Genomic DNA, 8,739 nt, shown 5'->3' on the forward strand with positions numbered 1-8,739 from the left:
TGTAGGAGCTGGAGGATAATACACAGACCTGGGTGTAGGAGCTGGAGGTTAATAAACAGACCTGGGTGTAGGAGCTGGAGGATAATACAAACAGACCTGGGTGTAGGAGCTGGAGGATAATAAACAGACCTGGGTGTAGGAGCTGGAGGTTAATAAACAGACCTGGGTGTAGGAGCTGGAGGATAATAACACAGACCTGTGTGTAGGAGCTGGAGGATAATAAACAGACCTGGGTGTAGGAGCTGGAGGAGGTTAATAAACAGACCTGGGTGTAGGAGCTGGAGGATAATAAACAGACCTGGTGTGTAGGAGCTGGAGGATAATAAACAGACCTGGGTGTAGGAGCTGGAGGATAATACACAGACCTGTGTGTAGGAGCTGTGTAGGAGCTGGAGGATAATAAACAGACCTGGGTGTAGGAGCTGGAGGATAATAAACAGACCTGGGTGTAGGAGCTGGAGGATAATAAACAGACCTGGGTGTAGGAGCTGGAGGATAATAAACAGACCTGGGTGTAGGAGCTGGAGGATAATAAACAGACCTGGGTGTAGGAGCTGGAGGATAATAAACAGACCTGGGTGTAGGAGCTGGAGGATAATAAACAGACCTGGGTGTAGGAGCTGGAGGTTAATAAACAGACCTGGGTGTAGGAGCTGGAGGTTAATAAACAGACCTGGGTGTAGGAGCTGGAGGATAATAAACAGACCTGGGTGTAGGAGCTGGAGGTTAATAAACAGACCTGGGTGTAGGAGCTGGAGGATAATAAACAGACCTGGGTGTAGGAGCTGGAGGATAATAAACAGACCTGGGTGTAGGAGCTGGAGGTTAATAAACAGACCTGGGTGTAGGAGCTGGAGGATAATAAACAGACCTGGGTGTAGGAGCTGGAGGATAATAAACAGACCTGTGTGTAGGAGCTGGAGGTTAATAAACAGACCTGGGTGTAGGAGCTGGAGGTTAATAAACAGACCTGGGTGTAGGAGCTGGAGGATAATACACAGACCTGTGTGTAGGAGCTGGAGGTTAATAAACAGACCTGGGTGTAGGAGCTGGAGGTTAATAAACAGACCTGGGTGTAGGAGCTGGAGGATAATATACAGACCTGTGTGTAGGAGCTGGAGGTTAATAAACAGACCTGGTGTGTAGGAGCTGGAGGATAATAAACAGACCTGGGTGTAGGAGCTGGAGGATAATAAACAGACCTGGGTGTAGGAGCTGGAGGATAATAAACAGACCTGTGTGTAGGAGCTGGAGGTTAATAAACAGACCTGTGTGTAGGAGCTGGAGGATAATAAACAGACCTGGGTGTAGGAGCTGGAGGATAATAAACAGACCTGTAGGAGCTGGTGTAGGACCTGGGTGTAGGAACTGGAGGCTAATAAACAGACCTGGGTGTAGGAGCTTGAGGATAATACACAGACCTGGGTGTAGGAGCCGGATGGATCAGAAACAGACCTGGGTGTCGGAGCTGGATGGATCATAAACAGACCTGGGTGTAGGAGCTGGAGGATCATAAGCAGACCTGGGTTTACGAGCTGAGGATCATCAACAGACCTGGGTGTAGGAGCTGTGTGGATCATAAACAGACCTGAGTGTAGGAGCTGGATGGATCTTAACAGACCTGGGTGTTGGAGCTGGATGGATCATATACAGACCTAGGTGTACGAGCTGGATGGATCATAAACAGACCTGGGTGTAGGAGCTGTGTGAATCATAAACAGACTCGGGTTTTAAGGAGATGCCGAATCATAAAGACCTAAGTTTAAGGATTTGTCATTACAACCTTGGTTTTAAGGGGCTGCGTGGATCATAAAGACTTGGAATTAAGAAGCCTATTGACCATGTGTAGACCTAGGTGTTAAGGAGATGCGTGAATCATGTAGACCTGGGCTTAAGGTGCTGTCATTATAGACCTTGGTTTTAAAGAGCTGATTGGATCATAGAGACCTGGGTTTAAGGACCTGATTGGACCATATATAAAAGTCTCATAGACCACTGTTAAAACATGCGTGAACAGTGCTAGAAAGCTGCAGGTGTTCTTCCCCACCACTACGAAGGCAAGTGCACGTAAGCATGGAGGATACGATGGGATGGAGTCTGCCCGAGTCTGCCCGAGACGCTTCTGCGTACAGCTGTACGCCTGATACCACGCCGTGCAGATGATTGCAGCGAGTCACATTTTATACAAATTAACTGTTCAAGATAGCTGCCGAATAATACCCACAAGGTCAGAGCATGCACCATGCGATATTTCCAGAGATAATATAGATATATGCATGTGAAGATGTTATCAATGACGTAACCCTAACCACCTGTGTTAGGGCGTCATGTTACATAGCTGATATCTACAGACATATATACATGTATGTAGCTCGGTTCTAGGACATGGAGGGTCTTGAGGATCAACATGAACCTGACGAAGCAGTGTAGTCCCTGTATTATGTATTATTTAGTAGCTGCCTCGTCGATATATTTATGTATTGTTTTGCTTGTTTTGGTGCATTATGGAGCCGTGTGGGTCACACACTTGACCTGCATGGATCATACAGATCTGGGTCCAACCCAAGCAGATTACGGGAAACCAAATGCAACCCACAGACCATATGAGAATTGGGGTGGGGGCTGGGGGCTCTGAACCAATACAGAATTTGTTGTACGTGCGCAGCCCCTGAACCCTTCAGGATTCCTAGATAGATGTGGTTCTCGACAATCTGCTTGGACTCTGCTAAGATCAGCGCCCTGATCGATTTCATGTCATCGTATCCCGACAGTTGCTCATAATATCAATCACTGGGTTGTGTTCCAGACTCGGTCACTAACAGCCACAGTCATAGACACAGCCACAGCCGGAGTCACAGTCACAGCCACAGACACAGCCGGAGTTACAGCCACAGCCACAGACACAGCCACAGTCCACACAGCCACAGTCATAGTCAGTCAGAACACAGTCACAGTCATGGAGAGTTACAGCCACAGCCACAGTCACAGTCATTTACAGTCACAGTCACAGCCACAGTCAGCCACAGTCACAGTTACAGCCACAGTCACAGTCACAGCCGGTTACAGTCACAGCCACAGTCACACAGCCACAGTCACAGCCACAGTCACAGTCACAGTCATAGACACAGCCACAGTCATACAGTCACAGTCACAGTCACAGCCACAGCCACAGTCACAGTCACAGCCACAGCCACAGTCACAGCCACAGTCACAGCCACAGTCATAGCCACAGTCATAGACACAGCCACAGTCACAGTCACAGTCATAGTCACAGCCACAGCCACAGTCACAGCCACAGTCATAGTCACAGCCACAGTCATAGCCACAGTTACAGTCATAGCCACAGTCATAGACACAGCCACAGTTACAGTCACAGTCACAGTCACAGCCACAGCCACAGTCACAGCCACAGCCACAGTCACAGTCATAGCCACAGTCACAGCCACAGCCACAGTTACAGTCACAGCCACACAGACAGCCACAGTCATAGCCACAGCCACAGTCATAGCCACAGTCATAGACACAGCCACAGTCACACACAGTCACAGCCACAGTCACAGCCACAGTCATAGCCCACAGTCACTTGGGTAGACACAGCCACAGTCACAGCCACAGTCACAGCCACAGTCACAGCCACAGTCACAGCCACAGTCATAGACACAGCCACAGTCATAGCCACAGTCACAGTCATAGCCACAGTCATAGACACAGCCACAGTCACAGCCACAGTCACAGTCATAGCCACAGTCATAGCCACAGTCACAGTCCACAGTAGACACAGTCATAGCCACAGCCACAGTCATAGCCACAGCCACAGTCATAGCCACAGTCACAGTCACAGCCACAGTCACAGTCACAGTCACAGTCAGTCACAGTCACAGCCACAGTCATAGACACAGCCACAGCCACAGTTACAGTCATAGCCACAGTCATAGACACAGCCACAGTCATAGACACAGCCACAGCCACAGTTACAGTCATAGACACAGTCACAGCCACAGCCACAGCCACAGACACAGTCACAGCCACAGTCACAGTCACAGCCACACAGCCACAGCCACAGTCAGTTTCACAGCCACAGTTACAGTCACAGCCACAGTCATAGACACAGTCACAGTCGGAGCCACAGTCACAGTCACAGTCACAGACACAGCCATAGCCACAGTCACAGTCAGTCAGCCACAGTCATAGAGCCACAGTTACAGCCACAGTCATAGACGCCAGTCACAGTCACAGCCACAGTCATAGACACAGCCACAGTCACAGTCACAGCCACAGCAGTCACAGTCATACACAGCCACAGTCATAGCCACAGTCACAGTCATAGCCACAGTTACAGTCACAGCCACAGTCATAGTCACAGCCACAGTCACACAGCCACAGCCACAGTCATAAACACAGTCACAGCCACAGTCACAGTTACAGTCACAGTCACAGACACAGCCACAGTCACAGCCACAGCCACAGCCACAGTTACAGTCACAGTACTACAGCACACAGTCATAGACACAGCCACAGTCACAGCCACAGTCACAGTCATAGCCACAGTCACAGCCACAGTCACAGCCACAGTCATAGCCACAGTTACACAGCCACAGTCATAGACACAGCCACAGTCACAGCCACAGTCATGAACACAGCCACATAGGTCACAGCCACAGTCAGACACAGCCACAGTCACAGACACAGCCACAGTCAGCCACAGTCACAGTCACAGACAGTCATAGCCACAGTCATGGAGCCACAGCCACAGTTACAGTAGCCACAGTTACAGTCATAGCCACAGTCACAGTCACAGCCACAGCCAGCCACAGTCATAGACAGACACAGTCACACAGTTACAGCCACAGTCATAGCCACAGTTACAGTCACAGTCATAGACACAGCCACAGTTACAGTCATAGCCACAGTCATAGACACAGCCACAGCCACAGCCACAGCGTACCAGTTTGAATGATCCTGAACGCAACAACCAACAACTCGAAAAAACAACATCTCTCTACGACGTCATGGATGGCACTTTTAGATGCATTGACAAAACTCTACCACACGGATGTCCGAACGACCATTACCTGGAACTTAATGAGAGATACGTAACCAGTGAAAGTGACGGCAGACAGAATCAGATCGGCCTCGTGCTCCACCTTGAAGATAAGGCTGACAACGAGGTGCAGCTTTATCAGACAGAGTCTCGGGAACAGATGGTTCCAGAGATAGTCGGAACTGAAACAATTAACCTGTACCGAGAACCACGTGTCGGGGTAAACGCATCGCAACATTACTTGCTTACCGACCTGGCTGAAACAGCCGCCATTGCACAGGATGCTATTCCCGTGCGATTCGCAGAATCTGTACCTATGTAGAAGCACCAATATTCTTGTAATGAAACTGTCAGCCGGCCAGTGACGAGTGGTCAGCGGACATGAACGAGTACCTCGCCCACTGACACCTTGGCACAAGGAGGTGTATTCCAACTATTAACAAATATATCAGGGTGCCGTTGTACAAGGGGTCGCAGTGCTAAGATGATCGTAATTCCTATACCTTAATATAGACTTAGTCTTAGCGCTAAGAGTGATTTTTACAACCGGACTCAGGTGTCCAGCCAGTATAAGATGAACCGAAATTTCCGTCGCTATCATATTGTATTCCTTTGAAAAATCTACCATCTGGTCAACACAGATCAGCGTCAAATTGACTGTGACGGACACCTGCTGTAAGCCGGACAGAGAGGTGGAAGAGGGGGCAAGAACTTAGTAATTCAGACTTTCACATACTTTTTGATATTTGCACCAGAGTACTCCGACATGGAGGTAGATACATCATGGGCATTCGTGACAACTGGGGATATTTCCGGATATTTCCGGACCAGCTATTGTTGCTGCTATGGGAAGGCGCGAAAGGGTTCTATGTCCCTTGAGTATTTCTATATTTTCAGAAATGTTTGTTGTTAAACGCCGCGCTCATCAACATTCCAGCATTGGTCCAGTTGCCATAAGCAGGTTGTTTGAACCATTTTATCCAGTTACTTTGTGATGAAACTGCTTCTCGATAGATGACATTGCTCGTGTTACCATAAACAGTCTGTTTTCAATGAAGCATATGTTAAATGACATATTATGTATGACATGTATGATTTGCTGTACAACAAAAAAAGTGGAATAAAAAAACCCCAAAAACAACAACAAAAAACAACAACAAACAAACAAACATTCCAGCAATATGATGACGGTCTGTAACTAATCGAATCTAGACCAGACAATCCAGTGATTGGCATCATGAGCATCGAGTGGAGTAAATAAGGTTCCAGTTTAAACTCAATATATAATCATCATGGTAAGTAACAGTCTTCATTGCTTATATCTTCCTTTGCTGTCTCTCGCTCATGACAGTAATTATGTGGACCGTCCAATGCGAAGCTACAGTACCGAATGCATGGCGAGTATTTATCATGATGTATAGGGATAATATACCCTGGAGAACTGAAGATGGATGCATAGATTACGTCACAACCTGAACAAAGACTGAACTACATAGTATCTTATACCGCCGGTTTCCTACTTTTAGTACATGCTCGTCACACCTGCACCTACCCAGATAGTCAGTCTCACAGACCCTGAACCACATTATTTCCCCTACTGCCTAGCCCTCCCTGCAATGTAGTCAGTCTCACAGTCCCTGAACCACATTATTTTCCCTACTGCCTAGCCCCCCCCCCACCCCACCCCACCCGCAACGCTAAAGCTCTAAATGAAGCAAGTCTCGATCACATTTGCAATTTACTGGGGCTCCTTTTCAATATTAATGGGTATATTTATTACTATCAAAATTATACACATCCAGGGACTAAGCGTTAGTCTACTACTCAGAGAATATTAGCTGTTCAACGAGTCTTGGCCGCAGTTCCGTTTGCATCAATATATAATAGTTCATGTGTCCAAAATTATTCCTAGTCATATATTGGGTCACCGACCGATAATATATTTCCATTAGACGGATTTCCTCGGCGGGCTGTTTGTCTTCCTGAATGAGTATCAATCATAATAGTACGTTACAATTATAAAGGTCATTTGTTGACGGTCGTGAGAACCTACACGTTCACGTGCTTGTACAGCACGCGAAACACACACGTGATGGTGTTCCTCTTGCAAACTTGCCCACATATAAACATACAATAAATATTCATATCCTAGCTACTTATTAACATATGACACAGTTTGTTTACTGACCTATAGTTTTGTTTGTATGCTCGACAGGCACGAGTCAACGCCCAGGCAGAGATGTTGTACAAGTCGACATGTATTAGCGAATAGGGCTAAGGCGAGTTTGGAACTGGCGCAGCATTCGACTGATGTTCGAATTGGTAGAATGAGTAGCTCTAAATCAACTTACTTTTCGTAGTAGCCTGTTGATTAAAAGTCCACGAACTTGAACCAGGGCACGGTGGTCCTAAATGGGTTAGCTTGTTATAGCAAGCGCAGGGGAATTCCTTGCCCGCTAGTACTTGGAGCCTGCTAATAATAAATCACCAGCTTTGCCGACTCGCCCGAGTGGAGGACTGTCCGAAGTGGTAACAGCAGGAACTGTCCGAAGTGATATCAGCAGCGACTGTCCGAAGTGGTATCAGGCACAGTTGGAGTAAGTCCGCGAAGGGGCGCGTGCCTTTGATGCCCTGTGAACCGTTTTTTCAAAGAGCTGACGTAGGAACCGTTTTTGAACAGTTACCGGAATGACCCGAAAGCGTGTATCCTACAATGAGTCAAGCAGCAAAGCGTTATGACAGACAGGCGTCTCACCCACTAGAAACCCGAGCCCGTTTTCTCCATTCTCTGCCCCGACTCTGGCGTTTCGGTGGGGAACTCGTATATTGATTCTTGTGTCCGATCGCGCTCTGACTGAAGCTGAAGGGTTCCGTGAGATGGGGGCTCCTAATAATAACAATTGATGGGTAGATTACATAATCTGGGGAATATGTATGAGGTAAGGAGAGATGGTTTGCCAACATCAGCTGATGCCGGGGATGATACGATGACATCACACTGCGTATGTACCCAGACAGTAAACGTTCCTCCGGGCAGTAAATGTTATTTTAAGTCTATAACTGACTTCTCATTACGATAAAAAAGTTAGTTCTTCGATTCATGAAAATGAACTTGCTCAGTAGGAGAAGTAACTTTTTTCTGCTAGTTCGTGTTGTGGGAGAAACGTTTCTCAATTACAAATATATAACTCGCTGAGTAAGAAGTAAAATTAAAATAGAGGCAAGAACATTAATTTTCTAAAACTGGGGCAAGACTTTCCATATTATTCTAGACTTGAGTTGGGAGAACTTTCCAATATATTTACACGGGTCTGGGAGAGAGACACAGATTTGTTTGTAGCTTAACGCCGCAATATTCCTGTTATATGGCCGCGGTCTGTAAATAATCAAATCTGGGCCAGAAAATCCAGTGATCAACATCATGGGCATCGATATGTATACGATGTATCGATTTGGATATAGTGACATGTATCAACCAACACAGTGATCTGGACCACCCGACCCCGTTAGTCACCTCTTACGACAAGCATGGGTTGCTGAAGACCAATCTAACCCGGATGTCCACGGGTTAGAGAGACAAAGAGATAGTCATATTACTCCTAGGCCAAATGTAGAGATAACATCATTATCAGGTAATATGATACACCAGACCTTATCACCCATACTGCATATCCTGATCATGTTGAACACCAGTGCTT

The 8,739-nt window shown here is 47.0% G+C and overlaps 1 protein-coding gene across 1 annotated transcript in view; it reads right to left on the reverse strand.

Annotated features, from left to right (window-relative positions):
- The window catches only part of LOC124262226 (amiloride-sensitive amine oxidase [copper-containing]-like), a 54,829-nt gene extending 46,966 nt beyond the window's left edge, over positions 1–7,863 (reverse strand). The window contains exon 1 of the mRNA XM_046696699.1: positions 7,393–7,863. The gene's annotated coding sequence lies outside the window, so the exon portion shown is untranslated. The remainder of the gene's footprint in view (positions 1–7,392) is intronic.
- Positions 7,864–8,739: the final 876 nt, after the last annotated feature.

This window comes from Haliotis rubra, unplaced genomic scaffold (assembly GCF_003918875.1).
Source record: "Haliotis rubra isolate DU_JTF1 unplaced genomic scaffold, ASM391887v1 Scf828, whole genome shotgun sequence".
NCBI lineage: Eukaryota > Metazoa > Mollusca > Gastropoda > Lepetellida > Haliotidae > Haliotis > Haliotis rubra.